At 43.6% G+C, this 22961-nt stretch overlaps 1 protein-coding gene and 1 long non-coding RNA gene across 3 annotated transcripts in view; one reads left to right on the top strand and one right to left on the bottom strand.

The window, feature by feature from the left end:
- Positions 1–547: 547 nt before the first annotated feature.
- LOC121103238 lies at positions 548–4212 on the bottom strand. Its single transcript, XR_005835373.1, has 2 exons — positions 2000–4212; positions 548–1517 (listed from the first exon to the last, which is right to left on the bottom strand). It is a non-coding gene; the product is annotated as an uncharacterized LOC121103238 (long non-coding RNA).
- Positions 4213–8268: 4056 nt separating this feature from the next.
- Positions 8269–22961, top strand: part of SOCS6 (suppressor of cytokine signaling 6) — a 39424-nt gene continuing 24731 nt past the window's right edge. The window contains exons 1-2 of one of the 2 annotated variants that reach the window (XM_040632441.1): positions 8270–8466; positions 14030–14219. The gene's annotated coding sequence lies outside the window, so the exon portion shown is untranslated. Of the gene's footprint in view, positions 8467–14029; positions 14220–22961 lie in introns of both variants that reach the window. The other variant, XM_040632442.1, reaches the window with a different exon arrangement.

Genomic DNA, 22961 nt, shown 5'->3' with positions numbered 1-22961 from the left:
GAACCCCAAGTAGGCTCCACGCCCGGCTCAGCGCCCTACATCAGCGGGCTCCATCTCACAACCCTGACACCATGACCTGAGACAAAATCAATAGTCTAACCAACTGAGCCACCCAGGTGCCCCTGGATTTTTTACTTCTTTTCCGTGAAGCCCCTATGCCCATAAAAATATAAACATCAGTTAAAAAAAAAAGGGCACCTGGGTGGCACAGTGGTTAAGCGTCTGCCTTCGGCTCAGGGCGTGATCCTGGCGTTCGGGAATCGAGCCCCACATCAGGCTCTTCCGCTATTAGCCTGCTTCTTCCTCTCCCACTCCCCCTGCTTGTGTTTCCTCTCCCGCTGGCTGTCTCTATCTCTGTCAAATAAATAAATAAAATCTTAAAAAAAAAAAAATATATATATATATATGCCTTTTTGCCTGTTACTCTGTCTTCTGTCACTTTAATTTGCAAGATTATAATCTAAGAGGTCAGAAGAAAAGTTTTTCTTCTTTTATACTTTAGGCTTATATCCTTTGAAGAAATAGCAGAGGAAACACAAAGATTCTGGTAAGGAATTAGGCTTTTATTGATGGCGTTCAGGACATTCTACCCCAAAATATGGCATCTTGACATACTGAACATTTGAAGGTGAAGGAATTTGAGAAATGGCATGTGCAGGAGGAGTTTCTGAGCTTCGCCCAAAGCAGGTCATAAAACACAGGAATGACTTTCTGACCTACATCTGAAGCAGGTCAGAGGGGTTCTCCCTATCCTAGAGGAAAGGAGCATCGTTATCTCCAAAGATAAAGGAATACTGAGAGGAGTGTGAAGACCTTGCTAAGTTTCCTTCAGTTCGCTACACTTAAACTCTTTGTGCTATGGTATCTTGTCATGACTTTTCACTGTCCCTCAGTATGAAAACACTCAGGTTTCACCAATTCTTCACGACTTCATTTTCTTATGAAGATCCCATGTTGCATAAACTTTATATTAAACACATTTGCTTTGTTCGTTTGTTTAAAGGAAGTTATACTAGCCTGAATTCAAGGAGAGGAGAGTGTCAAAGAGCTTCTGGATGTGTTTTACAATCACCAAAACTCCTTCGTCTTACTCTTAACTTAGTTGCACTCTCTTGTTAAACTCCTAAGGCTGAGCAAATTGATTCAGTCTACTTCTGTGACCTCCACCCCAGTCCAAACTGCCATCAGCACTCACCTGGGCTTCTCTTCTTCTTCCTTCTAACCTTGTCCTGGGAAAATCCATTCTCCATGCAGCAAGGAGACAGTTTGCACCAGCCCCTGATTAACATTCTCTTGTTACTTCCCATCACTCTTAGAATAGAACTAAAACTTCCTACCTATAGGGCTGAAATTATTTGCACCCCCCCCATTCCACCTTCATCTCCTACTTACCCATTACCATGTTCCAGCCACACCAGTCTTCTTTCTTCCTCAAATATGCCAAATTCTGTCACACCTCAGAGATTTTCCCAGAAGGCTTCCATGCCTAGACCTTCACATTATTTCTTATCTTCATCCTTCAAGTTTCAGAGCAAGGATGACTTCCTCAGAGAGGTCCTCCTGGATTGACTCTTATACAAGTGCCACCAGCCCTCCCCCCGTTACTATCTACCTCATCACCCATTTTATTTCCTTTGCAGCACATTTGTAATCTAGACTTTTCTGTTCATTTGCTTAGTTATTTAGTGTCAACTTTTCCCTCCCCTCTCTTCCCCCAGTCCCACTGAATTAATCCCTTTAAGGGCACTTTAACGTCCTTGTTCCTTATCTACCACACCAAGAACTTGGCGTACAATACAGTGGACGCTCAACTAACGTTTGCTGAGATACCCCACACCGAGAGCTACACCTGGAACATAGTATATGTCCTGGGACATAGATACTCAATAAAGAGTTGTTGGGTATTGAATGAGTGGAAGCTGCTGTCTTGCTCCAGGCAGCTCACCAGTCTCCATGATTGGGTCTCTGCCTTCTTGAATGAGAGAGCACTGTAAATTACCTGTGTTCTTTCCTAGGGCTGCTGTAGCAAAGTGCCACCAACTGGGTAGCTTGGAACAGTAGGCATGCATTCTCTCACAGCTCAGGAGGCTCCAAGTCTGAAATCAAGGTGTGGTCGGGCTGTGCTCCCTGCAAGGGCTCTGGGGCAGAATACATCCTTGCCTCGCAGCTTCTGGAGGTCATCAACGGTTGTTGGCTTTCCTTTGACTGTAGCTGCAGTACTCCAGTCTCTGTACCCCTCTCGCCCATCTTTGCATGGTGTTCTCCCTGTGTGTTTTTATCCAGATTTCCCTCCTGCAAGGATCTGTCAGTGGAATAGGACCCACCCGAATCCAGTATGATCTCATTTTAAATTGATTATATCTGCAAAGACCTTATTTTCACATTAAGTCACATTCACAAGTATGGGGGTTAGGACTTCAGCATATCTTTTGGGGGTTACGATTCTACCCACACCAGTACCTAACACCATACTTACACTGGGGAAATTTTCCTTTCAACTTGGACTTTTCTCTGACTTTAGTTTCTTTAGTTTCCCTGCTTAGATTGGAAGCCCCCATGTGGGTCCTCCAAACCCCTTCCTCCTGGGGGCTGAGGCCTGATGTGTTCATTGAACCCTGTGGTTCCCAGTTGTTACTCATTCCTCAGGAGCCTACCACTAATACACTAGAATAGCTTTCACATAACATATAGCATATTGGATCAGTAGGAAGATTTAATATTCATTCTAGTTGTATAATTGAATTGTATCACAAGCTTTTTTGTTGGGTAGAGGAGATAATCTGGGAATCTAATGACCATTTATAACATTGCATTTTTCCTTAGAAACATTGAATTGTAAATTGAATTTATAAATTACAAATAAGCTCTTAGAATGGAATTGCATAGGTAAATTAGGGAACACCTTGATAGAAAAAGTTAAAAATGATGCAAGAATCAAATAACAATATGATAGTAATATATAGATCACAGGGTAATGACACCTAAAAGTGCTTTTGCTTCTAGGAAGGTATTTGTACTTTAATAACTCCAAATCTAAAGGAATGAAGTTCTAATATAGAAGATTAGTCAATGCCATAGGAGGCATAGTATTTTTTTTTCCTTTTTTATGGTTTGTCAGGACTTTCTAATGCTTTAGAATCACAAGCATAGGTAGAAGTTTATTTTTCTGTAAATGTTGGCCCTAGCTTTTGAATCCAGTGAGCTAACAACTCACTCTGTCTTGCCATCAGAAGGGGATTCTCTAAGAGATCGGATTCTGCACAGCTAGAGCAGTGCTTGTCACCCAGAGCAGTGATGGCAGCTCCAGACTACCCTAAGCAGGCCACAGGAGTTCTGGCTCTCTGCCTACTATAGGGAAGAATTCTAATACATTCTTCCATTGTTGGCTTAATGGGGGTGGGGCTGTATACAGGATCATTCTCTGCAATAGAACATACCTCCTGAATTTCTAGGAGAGGCAAATACATGCCATCGACTCCTCATAATAATGGGTATTTGCTAAATTTTTTTGCACTAAATCAACAAACAGTATTATCTTACAGAGTGAAAGATTCCTAAGCAGTCAGAGGGGCCCTGGATCCTGGAAGTGGAGAGGACAGGAAAGAGTAAGGTATTTCTTCAAATTGTCTACAAATAGGAATCTTTGATCTGAAATAGAGAATAATGTGACTCTAAGCCCGATGTGCCGTGGACTCATTATATAGGAACAGTTTTGTTGCAGTGCCACCTTTCTGAACTCAACAGGTACCCACATACCTTCTGCCAGGTCTTAAAAATCCTCAGAGCTCATTGTTCTGGGAGGTAGGCATCATTCCTTTGACTTCAGCCCATTCACAGCTAGCAGAATCTAGCTGTTGATCAAAATAGCACAGACATTTTCCCAGAAAGCAGGTATTTGTCACTTCCCAAAGGACAAACCAGCCACCCTATATCTTGAAATGGATCTTTAAAAGGGCTTTGAAAGCCCATTTATCACTGGGCTATTCTCAAATAGATGGAGAGAGGAATGGAATATTCATATTTATTTATCAGACATTTCTTGAATCTCTATTGTGTGAAAAATCTTTACTCAAGGCACTAGTAGCATAATGCAAAGATGAATAAGACAAAGCATCTGCGGGGGCACCTGGGTGGCTCAGTCGGTTAAGTGTCTGCCTTTGGCTCAGGTCATGATCCCCAGGTTCTGGGATGGGGACCTGCATCAGGCTCTCTGATCAGTGGGGAGCCTGCTTCTCCCTCTGCCTCTGCCTGCCACTCCTCCTGTTTGTATTCTCTCTCTCTCTGTCAAATGAATAAATAAAATCTTAAAAAAAAAAAAAGACAAATCATATGCATTCAAAGGAGAGAGAGTTGTTTAGGGGGAAGTGTGCTCTAAAGAGGTTGAACCCAAGGTGGGGTTTCTAAATAGGACGAAGTCACTTCTAACTGGGCAGATCTGAACCTTGACGGATGATGAGTAAGATTTTCAATAAACAGAAATAACCGGAAGGTAGGGGCGGGTGAAATGGAGGAACATTCTTGAAAGAGAGAAAAGCATGAGTTAAGGCATGGGGCTGGACCTGTCTGGAGATGGAGTTGCCCAGTGTGCCCTAGCAAAGTGTGATATAAAGAAGTGGACCTTGAGGCTGGAGAAGTAGGTTCGGTCCAATTCTCAAAGAGCTTTGATGTTGGGTAACTGAGTCACTATATTGCACATTAGGAGGAAGGCAGGATGAACACAGAATTTATTATCTGAGCTGGAACAATTTTGAGATGACAAGTGGCACTATGAACATTTGTGCCAAAACAACCATTATAAATGTGGTACTGGTCTGGGCAAACTGGGACCGGGAGACTGCAAAGAGAAGCTTGAACTGGGAGGAGACTTCCAGAGAACAGCCACAAGGGGCAGGTGAGCCTAGGAGTCCTGGATTCGTTCCTCATGTGTGCCACCCCAAAGTACTGAAAACTGGGTGCTTAACACAACGGACACATATTCTTCCATGATTCTGAGAGCTTGAAGTATAAAATCAAGGTGTTGGTAGGGCCATGCTGGCTCTGAATGCTCCAGGGGAGGATCCTTTCTGGCTTCTTCCTAGTTTCTGCGGGCTGCCAGCTATCCTTGGAATTCCCAGCTTCCTTGGGTGTATCACCACAATCTCTGCCTTCCTGGTGTTCTCCCTGTGTGTCTTAACCTTGTCTTCCCCTACGTATCTGCCTCTGTGTCTCTTCTCTCATAAAGACACCAGTTATGTTGGATACGGGTCTCATCCTTCTCCAGTATGACCTCATACCAACTTCACTACATCTGCAAAGATGCCACTTCCAAACCAAGTCACATTCTGAGGTTCTGGGAAGGACATGAGTATTTGGGGGACATTCTTCAACACAGTGTAAGTACCAAATGAGGAATGTGAACGAGTGAGAGATAGCTCAGGATCCTCAAAGACAGGAAGGCGGGAGGCAGCAGAAAGACAATGGGAAGGAGAAAGGAAAATTAAGGGTGGGGAATTTTGCTCACTTACGCAGCTTTCCGCAGGGGCCCAGAGGGTGGAAGGCTGCCACTGTATCCCATTCTGCTTCCATCCAATTTTCTCAAGTCCGGGCTCCTTATTTTCCCTTTCCGGAAGAAGGTTAGACATTTATTTAATACTGGTAATCAAAGCAGACTGGAAATCCAGAGATGGCAGTTCGAGTCATGACTCAGCTGCTTTCAACTTTGTTATCTTGTTCAAGTCGTATGATCTCTGAGTCTGTTTCCTCCTCCATAAAATGAGGATATTGATGTTGACCAAGAATGGTCCTTCCGGCTCTAGAAGCTATGACTTTAGGAGGAAAAGGTGGAACTATGCTTCCTGAATAGGAGAGTTTCAATAGGACCCTTTGCCATTATCATCTTTTAGCAAATACGTATATCTATCAGACAGTGTTTTTGGTAGAAAACTGAAATTGGTTAGCTGGAGCAAAATGGAGTTTATTAGAAGGCTATCAGGGGTTGGCACCAGGAACAATCTGGTTCAGGGACCCTACTAGGGTGAGTCCAATCCCTTTCCCCTCCCTCCACCCTCACTGTTTGCATCTCTTGCTCCAGGGTTAGAGTCCTGGACAAGAGTCTAATCAGCAGTCTCAGTCCTGGGCATACCTCTCAGCTGTGCTGAGTATAAGCAAAGATAAGATTTCCCCCAAAGGGAGATTGAGTTGCTGATAGAGGAAGGCTTGCATGAGAACACGTGTCTACAGCCAAGAAGTGTTTGGAATTCAGGCAAGCATAAACATTTTAATAGCATATTTAGCCACTAGTAACTCTACACTAAATTTGTTGCTGTATTACTAATATTTTAATCTAGTGGCTAAGAGCTCATATTCTGGAGTCAGAGAGACCTAAGTCTGAATTTCAGCTCTGCCCCATAGTAGCTGTGTGAAAGTTATTTCCTACTTATACACAAGAAGGCCGTTTCCTCATCTGTATTGTGGAGATGATAATACTGAACTTAGAGATACTTGTTAAAATTAAAGGAGATAATATATTCAAAAGCACTTACTGTAATGCCTGGCTCATAAAATATACATTACCTAGTAATGATAATCCTTCTGGACCAGGCACCAGATTAAGTGGTTTCTGTGCATTATTCCATGTAATCTTCACAGCTATCTGACATAGTTCATATCAAAACCCATTCCCCCTTGCCTCCCCAAAAACCCCACTCTCCCATCCCCACCTTGCTTCTTTACAACTAGAAACTGAAATTACAACTGAGAACCTTGGTTAGGGTGACACGACTTTATGTACTATTAAAGCCAAGATGCTGACCAGCTCTGACAGACTCAGAAGCCCAGGGTTCGACCCTGTCTGCTGGAGGAGTCAGTGCTCACCAGCCCCTCGCACAGCCAACTGCTATTGGTTTCTTTAGATCAGGTGATGGATCACTAATCCATTCCAGGCATTCTCCTTCTGAGGCGGCTTAAAACAAGAAGGGGGGGGGGGTTGAAAAGTTTGCTTATTATTACTTGTTATTACTGTTAACCACTGATCGTTGTATTTAGTTTACATTCACTGCAATTAGATATTTGAGAATCGAGTTACATTTACATCAGGATAACAATAACAGTGCAGGTTTATTCGTAAATACAAGTAAGAACTGAAGAGAACACCGGCTCTGTTGAATCACATACAACAAATGACAGCAGCCTTATATATACTATTCAGTCATAAAAATCGATCGAACCGCCTGACAATCCAATTTTTAAACTATTAATCTAGATTTTGTTTAGATGATTAGTAATTAAGATCAATTACTTGAGTTTTTTAAACTAACAGCTTTACTGAGATGTAATTCAGATATAAATTCACACTTGAACGTCAAGACTTTTGGTTCTATTAAAGAAACACAACTTAAAGTCAACAATACATCTTTTAATGACACCTATCTTTAATCGCTTTTCATCAAAAGATAAATGAATTTTTTTCTGTAGCTTCTCATCGACAAAAAATAAAATTTGCTGTTATTGCTATACGTTAGTGGCACATTCAGCCAATTTCCAAAGAAATGAGTCAAGTTACCAACACGCAAGTTTTTACATCACGCTACCGTGAAATTCAGCGGCACAAACCATAGTGAACTATGTATAAAACATTAAAAGCACTAAATGGAAAAGTAGATGGCTTAAAACAAGTAATAAGTTTTCGTTTAGCAAGCAAATTTGACGATTAAGCCAGAGAAGGGGTGGGAAAGGGCCCTGTTCCTGCAGGCATGCTTGGCTGTCCTCGGTCCCTCCCTCCCGGCGGAGACCAAGCCGGGGTCCCCGCGCCAGGTGGGCGCACCTCGGCGGTGCGGAAGTCCGGCACCCCGCCGCAGGGGCAAAGAGAGGGCCCGCGCCCAAGGGCCGAGAAGATTCTCTTTTCTATGCTAGCCACCCGAAGAGGGGAGGCAGAGACGAGGAACTAGCACGGGAGGAGCGGCTGGACCAGTCCGCACTGGCTAGGGAGACGCCGGGCGGGACCCGCCTCCGAGTCCGTCACTCCAGCCGCCGAACACCCCTCCTTGACCCACAGCACCCCAGCCCCACCCCCACGACTCCCGCACGCTCCCAGACCCCGCGCGCCCCCGTCCCTCAGACGCCCCTTGCGCGCCCTTCTGCCCCGAGCGTCCCCTGACGTCCCCGTGCCCCGGGTGCCCTCCGCGCGCCCCTGCTCGCCCTTCCCTGACGCCTGCGACCCCGCGCGTCCCCGCCCCCAGACGCCCCCCGCCCGGCCCCCCCCCCTGCCGGGACGCCCGCCTGCGCCGCGGGCAGAGTAGAGGGCGCGGGGCGGCCCGCTCGGCTCCTCCGCTCCCGCTCAGCGCTCCGGCCCAGGCGCCGCCACGCGCCCCTCCTGGAGAAGGAGGAGGAGGAGGAGGAAGGAGGCGGGAGGAGGAGTTGCGGGAGAGGAGGGACGAGCGCGGCAGTCGCGCCGGCGCTGGGCGAGGAAACGGAGCGGGCCGCCGCCGGGTGAGCGTCTGCGGAGCCGAGTCGGGGGCTGGGTCTGGGCTTTGCTTTCTGCTCCCTCTCCTCCGTAACCCGGGAAACTGGCCGCGGGGGCTGCTGCTTCCCTCGGGGCGGTGGGGGCGGATCCGGCGCGCTGGGCTGGGGAGGCCGCCCGGCGCGCCTGCAAGCCGAGGGTCCCGGCGGCTCGAGGCCCGGGCCGCTTCGGCGGGTCCGCGGGCGGGGGCTGGCCGGCGGGGAAGCGGCGCGGCGTCCGGGAAACCGGGCCGGGCGGGGGGCAGGGGAGGGCCGAGGCCTGCTTCCGCCGAGCGCCGGCCCGACCCCTCGGCCTCCCAGTCCGCGGCGCGCCTGGCCGGGCCTCCGCCTTTGTTGCCCGCAGCCCCGCCGGCGAGAGGCCGGGGCTCGGCGAGGCCTGGGGCGGCGGCGCGGGGCCTGCGCGGCTCGTGCCCCGCCGCCCGGCCGGGTCGGCCCGTCCTCGGGCTCGGGCCGCGGTCCAGGGGCCGGAGGGCGGTCTGGCGGGCGGGCTCTGGAGGGCCCAGGCCGCGTCGGTGCCGCCGCCGCCGCCCCCGCCCGCAGGGAGGTCGCGCCGGGCCCCCAGTGTGTGCGGCGCGTGACGGTGCTGCTGACTGTGATTTACTCGCACGGATGTGGAGGCTGTGGGCTTTTAAACTGCCCCTGGAACCGAGACAGGCCTTAATTTTCAATTTGCTTCAGGAGTTGGCAACTTCGGGGACACCATTGTGGCTCATTATGTGCACAACTATTGACATTTCTCGGTGGCAGGTCCTGGCACAAAACTTGGAATGTGTGCAGCAGGCTGGATGCCAACTTCACATTTAGTCAGAATGTGAAATTTGGGGTTCCCGTCCCCACTTTTTGGAATTAAGGGCCAGGTGGGAATATGTGATAAAACTCAGGCTTCCGCTAGCGAAATCTATAATGTTGAATTCAGTTCAACAAATGTTTCTTGAGCGTCTACCCTGGATGAGGCAACATGCTACTTACTGTGTGTGAGGACGGAGAACGTAGTAATCACAATAAAAATGTGAATGAGACACCACACTTTTCCCCAATACGTTTCTAATTGCCAGTGTTTCTTGGAATACAGATATATTTGTAATCATCAAACCAAAGTAAACTGCAGTGTACTTCAAGACGAAATGTCTGAGGTGTTCTCAACCAGAGTAGGCATGAATTTATCTTGCCTTTTAAAAACCCCACAAATAACATGAAATCCACTTGCCTTATTTGAATGACTTTTATTTATTACTATTTTTTAAAATATTTATTTGAGGGAGAGAGATCAGGAGCAGGGGGGAGGAGTAGAGGAAGAAGCAGACTCCCCGCTGAGCAGGGAGCCCCATGCAGGACTGGATCCCAGGTCCCTGAGATCATGACCCCAGGAGAAGGCAGACGCTCAACCGGCTAAGCCACCCAGGCGACCCTGAATGAATGAATGAATTTTAAGTGGAATACTTAGTGCTATGGATAATCGTCGTTATTTAAAAACATCAGTGGTATTGTTTACCCAGTTTCACAAAGCGGGAAAATGTAGCCTGTGATATTTCTCTTTTCCTGTGTGCTTTCTAATTTTTCCTCACTGCTGCATCATCTCTGTGGATGCCGTAACTTTCAGAATCTGTTCTAAACATAGTATGTCGCCTCAACCCTTGGTTCCCGTACCTTCCCTAATGTTTCTCCTTGCCTTTGGGGAAGCTGGCTCACTGACTGTCCACTTGATAACGATTCTCAGAAGAACTTATTATCTGGGGTTTGGCAAGTGCCTTCCACTGTTTGATCTGGTTAAGGATGAACCTTTATTCTTTTTAGGTCTCCATTCAGGTTCTCTTTTGAAATACTTTTTCTCTTTATTATGATCTTTAAATGCCTTCTAAATTGGTGGGAGGTACCTGGCACTGTCCCATCCCCTTCTTTTAGTGGGAAGATAGGGCGGGCCTTAAACATGGCCTCCCCACTACTCAGGGGCACACCCTCAGGTGTCACGCACCTTCCCAAGGCAGCACCTTTCAGGGAGTGGCAGAGAAGGGGTTTGGTAGCTTTGACCTGGGCCATAGCCTACCTGGGCTGTGCCGTGACCTGGGAGGAAAAGTTCTGCTGTGCTGACTGGATTCCTACCCATTTTGTCATCCTGACTATTCCTTTTAACGGCCCTCTTTTTGGGGAACAGAAGCAAGCGTCTACTTAAGACTGTCTTGTTATGTGACTTCACTCCTCAGAGAAAAATCTCGTGGTTTTCTCCATTGTGGTCAGGTTTCAGGAAACTTTTGTGTTATTAGTAGCAAGTATCTTGGAGCGCCTGGGTGGCTTAGTCGGTTGGGCGTTGCCTTAGGCTCAGGTCATGATCCCAGGGTCCTGGGATCAAGTCCTGCATTGGGCTCCTTGCTCGGCAGGGTAACTGCTTCTCCCTCTGCCTGCAGCTCCCCCTGCTTGTGCGCTCTCTCTCACTACCCCCCCCCTTCTCTCTCTATGTGTCAAATAAATAAATGAAATCTTAAAAAAAATAGCAAGTATCCTTTATTTTGCTCATAGAAGTAATTGTGTGATCTTATTTAAAAAGTCACAATATAATCTGAAAAAAGGAAATATTTTGTCCATTTCTGAATTTGTGGCAGTTATTGTTGTTCTCTCAAAAATATGCAGTCATGTGGAATGGGTTGATATACAAATATGTTGAATATGAGGTCAGATACCCCATGGTATTTATATATTGTATAACTAATGGGTGTGTGTGCATTGATTTTAATACTCAGTAGCAGTAGATAGGTAAGTAAATGACCTAAGCTCAGATCACTGCTATTTTGTTTGTTGCATTTTTTTTATGGGAAGTAAAGATTATTTCAATTCTTGGTCCTCATCCCTAATCTTTTTCCAGTTTTGGAAATAGCACATCTGTGGTGCCTGAGTATTTATGTAAAATTACTCCTTTTACGAGGGAGAAATTTATAATAACTAGTGTATGTCGTAAAAAGGGGAACTTTCTTGTATGACTAGATTGATCGAAAGAGTAGTTCAGACACTAAAAACGAAACAGCATCGGGACATGTTCTAAATTGTATTGACAATGAAATTGTCATTAATATTTTTGTGACTAATTTGTTATTCTGTACAGTATATTGGGTTAGCTAATAAGTAATGAAGGCTTTAGAACTAAGGGCACATTTTACTTCAGACTGACTTCAGGGTCTCTGATGATGCATACAAACATTGCATTTAACTTAATGGGGCAATTATTTTTAGGTGGCTGTTGGTCTTACTGATGTTTCAAGAATGGATGTACTCGGGTAAAGTCGGTTAAGATTTGAATTCTCATGTTGCATACTGAGGACCTTTTGGAGGTGTTTGATCTCTAGTATACATTACTAGCTTCGTGACCTTGAACACATTTTATATCCCCTGAGTCTTACTCCTTCTGTGGGGCTCAAGTGAGGATAATAAATGCACCTGACAGAGTTACTGTGAATATGTATTTTGTTTAAAGTAAAATCCAAGCTGTCTGCCATGGGCTATAAGATTGCTGCCCAGTTCTTCCATTCATCTTGAACAACTCTGTCTTCCTCACCATAAAGTTATCCTCTAGCCTTTCTGTTCCCTCACATTCCAGGCTGCTTCTGGCTTCATTGTCTTTGACATGTGGTTCTGTTTGCCTAGAATGTTGTTCTTATGGTTAGTTCATTCTCCAATCTAATGCCAGGTTTTTCTGACTGCTAGAAGTCTTTCCTGACTACTCTTCCGTATAGTTCCTTCAGGAGTCCCATCTTATCAGTTTTTATGTTTTCATCATAACGTTTACTGCAGTGTATAACTATTTATTTCTTTTGGTTTTTCTTGTCCTCAAAGTCCCATGTGGGCAGAATGTGGTCCATGGTTCTTCTTTGTCTCCCTTACACGTCCCATGGGGACATGGCGTACAGAAAGTGCTTACAGTTTCTACGTTGTTATCTGCACATTAAAGGCAAGGATGTTCTGTGTAAATGGTAGAAATCTGTTGGGTTTTTTTGTATTGCTTATTTTTTCCTATCTGAGCTGATCTGCTCCGCTGAATAAATCATAGCACTAATAAATTAGGCCAGGGTTCTTGTAACTTTAGGGCCCAAGTCACCCTACACAGAGAGAACTATTTTTTGTTTTTTGTTTTTTTTTAAGTCAGCTCTACTCCTAACATGTGTCCCAGAATCACGATGCCAAATTCAAGAGTTGCATGCTCTACTGACTGAGCCAGGCCGGTACCCCAGGAACTGTCTTTACCTGTAGAGCCTTAACGTGGGTCTGAGCTCACTCACGTGTCCAGCTGGCCAATCACAAAGATGCACAAGAGTTCATTACTTCTGGAAGTGTAGTTATCTGTAGTGTGTGGACAATAACAATTCCAAAGCACATTTCCCTTGATACTAGCTCACATAGCTTGATAAGGGAAACCCTTGGTTATCTGGAACCTCTGGCATTCTCAGTTATGTGAAGAGGAATTCAGCAGGAGGGAAAAACCTCATTTGGAATCAGACAGTCAGAGACCTAGATAACTAACTGGCTAATGAAGGTGGTGTTTCATGGGGATGCGGAATTTGAATTTCAGCTCTGTGACTTTGTAGGGTAGGTTTTTAAAATAAATTCTGTCTTACTTGCTTTATCTGTAAAATAATAGTGCCTTTCTCAGCATTGTTGTGGAAATTAAATGAGAAAATGCACATAAATGTATGGATTCAGTGCCTGGAATATAACAAATGCTAATATTACTAATCAGTTTAGAGGTGCCTGGGTGGCTCAGTTGGTTAGGCGTCTGCCTTCAGCTCAGGTCATGATCCCAGGGTCTTGGGATTGAGCCCCGCCTCGGGCTCCCTGCTCATTGGGGAGGCTGCTTCTCCCTCTGCTGCTCCGCCTACTTGTGCTCTCTCTCTCTGTGTCAAATAAATAAAATCTTAAAAAAAAATAATCTGTTCAAAATATACTGTGATTAGTTAAAAGGAGCAGTCTGGGTAATCAGTAACATGTATGTAAGACTTGGTTTTTCTTTCTTTTCTTTTTTTTTTTTTTTAAGATTTTATTTATTTATTTGAGAGCCAGTATGTGAGAGAGAGCACAAGCAGGGGGAGCTGCAGAAGGAGAGGGAGAAGCAGGGAGCCCTCTCAAGAGGGAGAAGCAAGGCTCCATCCCAGGGCCGTGAGATCATGACCTGAGCTGAAGGCAGACACTTAACTGACTGAGCCACCCAGGAGCCCCAAGACTTGGTTTTTCTTGTTAAGGAAGCCCTGTGTGGAGAAAGGGTGTAACACCAAAGGGACAAGAAAAATGAAAATAAAAGAGGAAAGACAGTGGGAGCCCACAGAAATATTAATGGTGCCAGCTACTAGGACCGTGAGGATTACAAATGTGAGCACCTATTGAGTTGTTGGGCACTGGGTCATGCAGTCAGTTGGTGGGGGATATAGAACAAAAAAGGTACTGCACTTGGCCTTCTGCGAAGCTCCAAGCTCTTGTTTTCATACTGTTGTAATATTATTTTTTATCATTGTTAACAGCCATCACTGAAATGTTTTCTTAAAATTATTAAAAGGGCATCACACTTGGAGACTATGTTTGGGGAGCAGTGGCTATCCCTTTGTCCTTGGGAGCAGACTGTTGAGTAATAGAGAAGAAAGAAAGAAGAAGAGACGGCATATCTCTGAAGGCCTGGGAGACAGACCATTATCCGAGCATCAGTGAACCTGAAGATGTCACTATGCCATCCTGAAGTTTTCCAACAGGTAAATTTGGTCATCTGAAGAGGCATCTGTCTATATATAGCACTTCAGTGACAGCACGAGATTACATTTGATATACACACTTGTGTTTAAGGTTTCCCTTTTAAGAGGACAGAGGAATATATGGCTTCCAACGGGAAGTTGTCCGTCAAAAACAATTTTAAGAATTTGGTGTTATTCTTTAGAATAATTTAGAAAAGGTATATTCATCACGTGCTCTAGATAGCCTATTATTTGGAACTGCTAATGGTTGTTCTAGTAGTGATAGGTGTTATTTTGGGTACCCCAGTAACACTGGATGGTTGAAGCAACAGGGTTAATACAACTGTAAAGTAAGATGAAGTCTCACTGGTATAGTGTTACTTTGTATGATTTTCCTTTTGGGAATTTTGTTTTGGTGTTTATCGTAATGAGCTTAATTTTGGTTTTAAAGGTAATATCATCCCTACGACAATGGTCATTTTTATCTGTTGACAATTGCTTTTGAAAGTGAAAAAAATATATTTAGGGAATAACGTTATTACCAAATGTCACAGACGGTCAGAATATGTAAGCATGTAACACATATAGAATTATTTTAGGATTTTAGTAGTTTTGTGCTTTTGGAGAATTATTGCATTTTAGAATTAGAAGGAAGCGTCTGATTATTGACCAGCTTCATCCTTACATAGATAATGGGGAAAGTGAGACTAAGGGCGGTTATGTAATCGGCCCAAAGTCACATACCTAGCAGATTTTAGAATGGAGTCTGATGTGTGCAACTCTTCTTGCGGTTGATGCAGGATGTTTTCATTTACTCTTGGGAGGTGAGGAATTTGAATTTGTGTCTTCGTGGAGGAGGTCACAGTTGAGCTGGCTCTTGGAGGGTGACCTGTGTTTGGGAAGAGCCATAAGTGGCAGGGACGGTATCTCAAACAGGCTGAACAGCAGGAGCTATAATAGTAACCTAGAGATTCTTTTCACCTCTTTCCTACGCGTGGTTACCTGTATTCTGTTTCTTAGTTTACTTCCTTGATTTACTGGAGCTCGTTCTCCCAGTAACTTCCTGAGAAAGGTGGTGGGGTTGTTGTGTTTTGTTTTGTTTAGACCTTGTCAGAAAACATGTATGTTCCAAATATCAAACTTGAAGTCTGGCTGTGTATAGAATTCTAGGTTATTGTTTTATTTTATTATTTTTTTAAGATTTTATTTATCTGTCAGAGAGCACGCATGTGCGCACAAGCGGGGGAATGGAAGGCAGAGGGAGAGGGAGAGGCAGGCTACCTGCTGAGCAAGGAGCCTGATGCGGGACTTGATCCCAGGACCCCGAGATCATGACCTGAGCCGAAGGCAGATGCTTAACCACCTGAGCCACCCAGGTGCCCCTAAGTTATTGTTCTGTTAGGATGGAACAGGTGATGCTGCAGTGACAGATTAACTCTGAAATTCTAGCGTGTAAATAGAGGTTATTTCTTGCTTTCCTCAAGTCTGCACTGGGCCTGGGGCTCCTCGCGTTTTCCTCTGGATCCAGTCTGCTTTCACCTGTAGTTCCCCATCATATCACCCACGGCTCTGGAGGTTACCACAGCAGGTGCAAGGGAGAGCTGACGGGTCATATGTGGCACTGAAATATTTGGCTCTGAAGTGACGCACGTCACTCTCCTCACAGGCCATTTAGCAGCAGCAGCGACCCTGCACGGGGGCTGAGAAGTGTGCAAACGCACAAGGAGTCACTGATTGTGAATGCGTGCTGTATTGAATATAAACTTTCTATTGGAATTTTGAAGATGTTGCACCAGCGACTTCCAGCTTTCAGCATGCTAAGTTAGTTACTGTCTGTTTCCCGATCATTTGTATGTCATTTTTTCCACTTTTTTGGGGAAGCTTTTAGTTTCGTTTTATCTCCTAAAAATTTCATCACGGTGTGCTTGATTATTGTTTGTTCTTCTTTGTACTGAGCATTCCATGGATCCTTTCAGTCTATAAGCTTATGTTGTTCAGTTACTTGTAATTTCTTCCCTTTCGTTTTCTTTTCTTGACTGAAGCTCTTCGTCAGATGTTGGACCTCCTAGATCAGTATCTTAATTTTTTTAGTTTTTCCCTCAATTTGTAAACCCAGAATAAAAACGAAAGCAACAAACATAGATCTTTGGGCCTTACTTGTTACTGGTTTGTAAAAAAAATTTTCAAAGGCTCTTATCTACTGGGTACTTTAACCAGTGAGGCCGTACATTGTCACAGGCAGTGAAAGCGGTGACATTGTTTAGGGAACTTGCTGAATTTTTAGCTAGTACATTGGTAAGTGTGTAGATAGGTATAAAAATGTATACATCAAAAATATATGTATATACCTAATAGACAGTGATGAACTGGTATATAGGTGTGCTATTTTTTTTTAAGATTTTATTTTTTAAGTAATGTCTACACCCAGTGTGAGGCCTGACCTCTTGACCTAAGATCAGGAGTCACATGCTCCACCGACTGAGCCAGCTAGTCATGCCAAGTGGCTACTTCTTAAATTTACTTTTTAAATTTTTAAATGTTAAAGTCTGAAATAAAAAATTAAAGAGGAGTGAATTTATTTCATTAATCAATTAATTTTTAAGCCAGCTCCCTTAATATTTTAAATGATTGGATTTGTGAACATTTTCATATTTAACTTAATAGAAATGTATCAAACACAGTTAAAAAGATGCTTAGAAATGCTCATGTAAAATTTTGTTCTCTGCAGGTTAAATTTCTAAGTTTCTGTATATTTTTGTTTCCACTGAATCAGATACCTTTAGAACTGGACATGCTTTAGACGTCAGTCTTTTTATTTTATGTGGGAAAACGGACTCACCAAGGAGATTCACTCAGTGTCACACAGCAAACCAGTGCTACCCTATGTTTTTGTGTCAGTAGCCTACAGGGTGGGAGAGAGGCACTTGAAAATTTATTAGAGCTTTTGCTGTACTTATAAATTTATTCTTTTTTTTTTTTTTTAAAGATTTTATTTATTTATTTGAGAGACAGAGAGTGAGTGCGTGCGTGCACATAGGCAGGGGTGGGGGGGGAGAGATGAGCAGACTCCCCACTGAGCAAGGAGCCCGATGTGGGACTTGATCACAGGACTCTGGATCATGACCTGAGCCAAAGACAGATGTTTAACCAACTGAGCCACCCAGACGCCCCTAAATTTATTCTTAATTCATTAAATTTTAAATTACTTGGCAACTTTAAGTCCATTTTTCTTAACTTGGTTATCTTTAAATTTCTTTATGTACCTTTGTAACCATGCACATATTCATATTACTTTTTAAAATAAAGCTTACTGTGTAAGATCTGGAAGCCCTAAAAAAAGTCAAAGTGATTCTGTTACATTTACTATTTTTCATTTATTTTTATTTGCATGTAGTTGTCAAGAACTGTGATGAGTAGGAGACTGCACCCTGTGCTAAGCTGGCAGCTTAGCCTGGCAGTTTCATGGTTGCTACCAGAAGACATGATGCTCCTGGGTCAGAGATAAAGGACTTCATTACTCAGGGCACTGTCAGCATTTGTGCCAGTTCCCTAAACACACTCCATGTTGAGAAGAGAATGTAGGAGCCAGAGGAAAAAGCAAGGAAATGAATTGGGAGGCAGTTAAGTAATGGATGAGATAGCACAACAGCGTGGAGCAGTGGTGGCAGCGAGTGACTGGATTCTGCGTGTCTATTGAAAGTAGCTGAGACATGACACTGGATGTGGTGAGTGAGAGAAAGAGAAGAACCACGGATGATTGTGGAGGTTTTGATTTGAGAGTTGGAAGAATGGAGTAACCATAGACCGAAGTGGGAAAGACTGCAAGTAGAGCAGGTGTGGGGCTGGCATGGGAGAGATCCAGAGTTTAGTTTTGAACATGTTTAGTCTCAGGGAGTGTCAAGAAAGGAATTGACTAAAGCTAGGCTGATTAAAGATGTGGATTTGGGAGTGGAGGACACATCAGTGCTATTTTAGGCATGAGAGTGAATAAAGTCACTGGGGCATGAGTGTAGATGGAGAAAAGTGACCCAACATGAGTACTGGGGTATCCAGCGTGAAGGGATTGGAGGCACAGTAGTCTGAGAATGACTGTGCTGCTGACAGAGCACCTCAGGTAAGAACCGAGCATTGATGCTGGATCGGCAGTGGGGACATCATTGACCTTGACCAGAGCAGTTTCTGTTTGATGTGATAGAGAAGATCTCTGGATGTGGGTAGAGGGAAAATGGAGGAAAAGGATTAGTAGGCCTCCAATATGTATGGGTTTCCCAAGGTGTTTTGTTGTAAAGGGGATTAAAGAGATGGAACCACAGTTGGCAGGGAAAGTAGGGTAAAGACAAGGCTGTATCTATGAGAAATGATGTTTTTAGGAGCAATGCAGTAGAGAGGGGAACTTGTTGGGACGTGAGGGAGATCTAATACACGAATGGAGGGAGGGCCTTTAGAGTACGTGGATCGGTAAAGTAACAGGATGGTTTTGTCCGAAGTTTTCTTCTCATGTCCTAATTTTCTCAGTGAAATAGGAAGCTGGGCCATCAGCTGAGATTACAGATGGGGGAGTAAGTGTTACAGGTGCGAGGAAAGATGTGGGTTGGTTGGCAAGGAACGGGAGAGAGTGAATGGATCAGGGAAATGTGGTTTGATTTCCGGGCAGCGTCAGGATTCCAGCTGAGGTTCATGGTCATGATGTTAAGTGAGACCAGGCAGTGGTTATGTGTTTCTCCAGGCGCGTTTTCCTGGAAGGGTGCAGGCACGGCGTGGGCAGGGTTGGATTGAAGCAGGGTTGTCGTGTTGCCAAGAGAGTGTTTCAGAGTGAAGTAGGAAAGGGAATTAGGGTACATCCTAAGGAATGATTATGTTTGAGTGTGAAATATAAACTGAGTAAAGAGTTAAGAGGGTCACTGAAAATCTGGTGAGTTTATTCTTTTAGAGTTAATATTTATATATTAAGTCTGTACTAATTAACTCTATATTGATATAATGCTCAGACTGAATATTTCAGGCAAGACCTGACTATACATACACAAGTCAGAATTAAATGTCAGATTGGCAAAAACTTGTTCTGGGTGGGGTGAAGAGAAAGAGAAGGCTACCTAGGTTCTCATTAAAAAAAATACAGTATTCTTATCTATTGATTTACATTTTTGTTCAGTCGTGGTAGAACTGAAATCCAAGAAAAGGCCTTGCTTTTTGCTTTAACCTGATGGATTTACTCAGCCATTCCCTTTAGAAAAGTAACTTAAGATCAAATAAACTCACAGGCCTTCTTCTTATAAAAACTCCATATTAATAGAGTATTTTGAAAATAAAGTATTGAAAATAGTATTTACAGAGCATTCTGTGGTCCAGATGGCAGTTCTGCTGTATTTCTTTCTGGTCTGGTGTGCCTCCCTATTCTTTCTACATAATCGAGACCACACTGTACATATGATTTTGTTTCCTGTGTTTTTGCACTTAACAAATGAACAATATGAACTTTTCCCTCATGTTATTTATAACCGTGTATAAATATCAATTTTAGTGGTTCCCTAAAGTTCCATTGTGTAGATGTGCTAGAATTTTGTTTACAGTTCTCAGACTGTTGGAAATTGTAATGTTACTGATTCTTAAAATTTATTTTTTATCATATATAATAATGTAGGGGACATTGTTAAGCCTTGGTTTCGTGTTATTTTTCTTAAGAGTTATAAAAACAACATTATTGGGTCAAAGAGTATGAATATTTTTTTAAGAGTTGCATAGAATCAAGTTTTTTTTTTAACAACTATATTAAGACATTTTCAAGTAATATCATCTAGAAGAATCTTTGCTAATTTGAGTTGTGAAAAGTCATTTCTATTTTAATTTTGTTTCTTTGATTCTTATCAGGGTCAATATTTTTTTAGATTTACTTATTTATTTTAGAGATCGGGGGAGAGGGAGAGGAGAGTGCTCCTGTGAGTGGGGCAGGGGCAGAGGGTGAGAATCTTTCAAGCAGACTCCCCACTGAGCCGGAGAGCCTCATGCTGGGCTCCATCTTATGGCGTGTGGATCTTATGACCCATGAGATCATGACCTGAACTGAAACCAAAACCAAGAGTTGGAGGCTTAACCGACTGAGCCACCCAGGTGCCTCAGGGTCAGTATTTATTTTTGTGAATGTGTTGAGCCAGTTGGTTGTCCATGTGGAAAAATGCAAATTAATCCTTACCTTATATGAATGAATACTAGATTAATCAAGGACTTACACATGAAAAGCAAAACATCAATACTTTTATAGGAAATACGGAAGAGCATATGGCTTCAGTATTGGAAGGATTTCTTAAGACAACAAAAGGGGCAAACAATTAAAGATGACAGACAAAGTCAGCTAAAATAAAATGAGAAACTTCTCAAGGTGCCACAAAAAGAATAAAGTCTATATACAAGTCTTCTACAGCTGTAGGAAAAATAAAGTAGATGATCCCTATGAACTGGCAGGCACTGACGTCTAGAGGTCGGAAATGTACCTGCTCTATCTTAAAACTTTCTGTATATTTAGCCATGCATTTTAACATTTTTCTCACAGTAAGGAAAACAGGAAAATGTTTAAAAGTCAAGCTGTTCTGCATTCCCACCAGCAATGTATGAAGGTTCCAGTTTCTCTACGTACTTGTTAATAACACTAGGTCTGGTCATTCAAATAGGTGTGTAGTGGTGTATCATTGTGGCTTTAATTTCTATTTTCTTAATGACCAGTAATATTAAGCACCTTTTCCTGTGCTTAGTAGCCATTTGCATGTCTTCTGTCTTCTTTGGTAAAAGATCTATTCATGTCCTTTGCCCATTTAAAAACGAGGTTGCCTTAATTCAGTTGTAAGAGTTTTTTATTTGTTCTGTGTAAAGATGCTATATCAGATACGTGATATACAAATTTTTTTTCCTAGTCTGTGAGTTGGTCTCTCTTGACGTGTTTTGGAGCATAAAAGTTTGTAATTTTAATGAAGTCCCAAAGTTGAGTGGTTTTCACGAACAAGTTTCTCAGTTTTTACATGCTGTTAGTTTACTTCCAGAGTGTTGAAATGGTTGCTTTCTACAGTTTGACCCAATTTTATGGTTGCCTTTTGCTGAGAGGATTTATCAACCTTCTCGTGCCATCGTGCCAGAAGTGAGTTCCCCTGGGTACATACTTGTTTGATGTCTATTTCTGGATGACGAAACTGAGGCATGGATGCCCACGGTCATTAGGAAATGCTGGCTGTAATTTGAAGTCAGGCAACGTGGATCCAGTCACTAGACTCTGCTTTCCCATTCTAATACAGTCACAAAAGGTGGTAATTTCTAGATCATGCACCACGGGTCAGCACTCATGTCTGTTACTAGGCCCCTTCCCTTGTGACTTTAGGCAGACTGTTAAACTTTATTTCCTTTTTTTTTTTAAGATTTTATCTATTTATTATTATTTTTAAAGATTTTATTTATTTATTTCTCAGAGAGAGAGTGAGCGAGCACACAAGCAGGGGGAGCGGCAGGCAGAGGGAGAAGCAAGCTCCCTTCTGAGCAAGGAGCCCAATGTGGGACTTGATCCAAGAACTCTGGGATCACGACCTGAGCTGAAGGCAGCCACTTAACCAACTGAGCCACCAAGGCATCCCTTGTTTATTTATTTTAGAGAGAGAAAGAGAAATTGCATGCACTCGAATGGGGGAATGGTAGAGGGAGAGGGAAAGGATCTCAGGCCGACTCTGCCCTGAGCGCAGAGCCTGGTGTGGGGCTCGAACTCAGGACCTGAGCCAAAATTAAGGGTCAGACACTTAACCGACTGAGCCACCCAGGTGTCCCAGATTGTTAAACTTTCTAAGGTTTAGCTTCCTCTTCTATAAAATGGAGATAAAGATATAAAGATAGTAGCTTCCAATAAGAGTTGTTGTGAGGATTCAAGAAGATTAATGTATATTTTTTAGGATGTAGTCACCTCTGGGCAGTGGTTGTGCTGGTACTGGTAATAGAAGTCGTATGGGGGCAGAGGTAGTAGTGGTGGCAGGACCACCCCCCTTCCTCCCGGATATCTCTCCTCTGAATGGGTATAGCATCCAAACTCTGTGCCTTTGCAGCCCTCCCCTTAGTCTGCTGCAAATGTCTTCTTGCTGATAGTCTGTACTAGAATCTGAGGTCCGTGAGGGTAAGGTCTGTTTCATCTCTGTGTAGGGCTGGCAGGATCTCCTTATACTTTTCAAGGAAGTGCAGTGTCTTATAGTGTCAAGACAAGAATGTCACCTGGAATGATAAATAAGGCAGGAGAGGGAGGCACAGAGGTGGTACAAGTTAAGGAAACTTAGAGAAATCATAGTGGGGCACACCCCAGGGTGCCAACATTGTCCGATGTCAGGGATTTGGGTTGGATAAGGTGTTCATTCCTGGTATGTGTAGGGAGGGTCCCACTTGTGAATAGGAAAGCAAAAGACTGAGGTATGAGAGTGAGGTACCTGGGATAACACAGGGCATGAGGAGGAAGAGCTCGCATCCTGAGATGAACATTGAGGGAGAACTGGGAATAGTTTGGGAAGGTTTAGGGAGAGATGGATTTAGGAAAACTGTTGAGACCTTTGACCCTGAGGGCATTAGAGTCCTGCTTTTCTGGATTAGAGGTGACTGAAACATACAAGTACATATTTTACCTAGACTGCCTATTTTCTTTGCTCAGGGTGTGGTGGGGTGGTTGTTTTGTAGTAAAGTAAATGTGCTTACTGGTTACAGAAAGATCTAATACAGGATTCCTCCATTGTCTGAAAGTAGGGCGTTCCT

The sequence above is a fragment of the Ursus maritimus genome, unplaced genomic scaffold, assembly GCF_017311325.1.
Source record: "Ursus maritimus isolate PB19 unplaced genomic scaffold, ASM1731132v1 scaffold_18, whole genome shotgun sequence".
Classification (NCBI taxonomy): domain Eukaryota; kingdom Metazoa; phylum Chordata; class Mammalia; order Carnivora; family Ursidae; genus Ursus; species Ursus maritimus.
The sequence above is the reverse complement of the archived record's forward strand: the minus strand, read 5'-3'. Positions and strand labels throughout refer to the sequence as shown.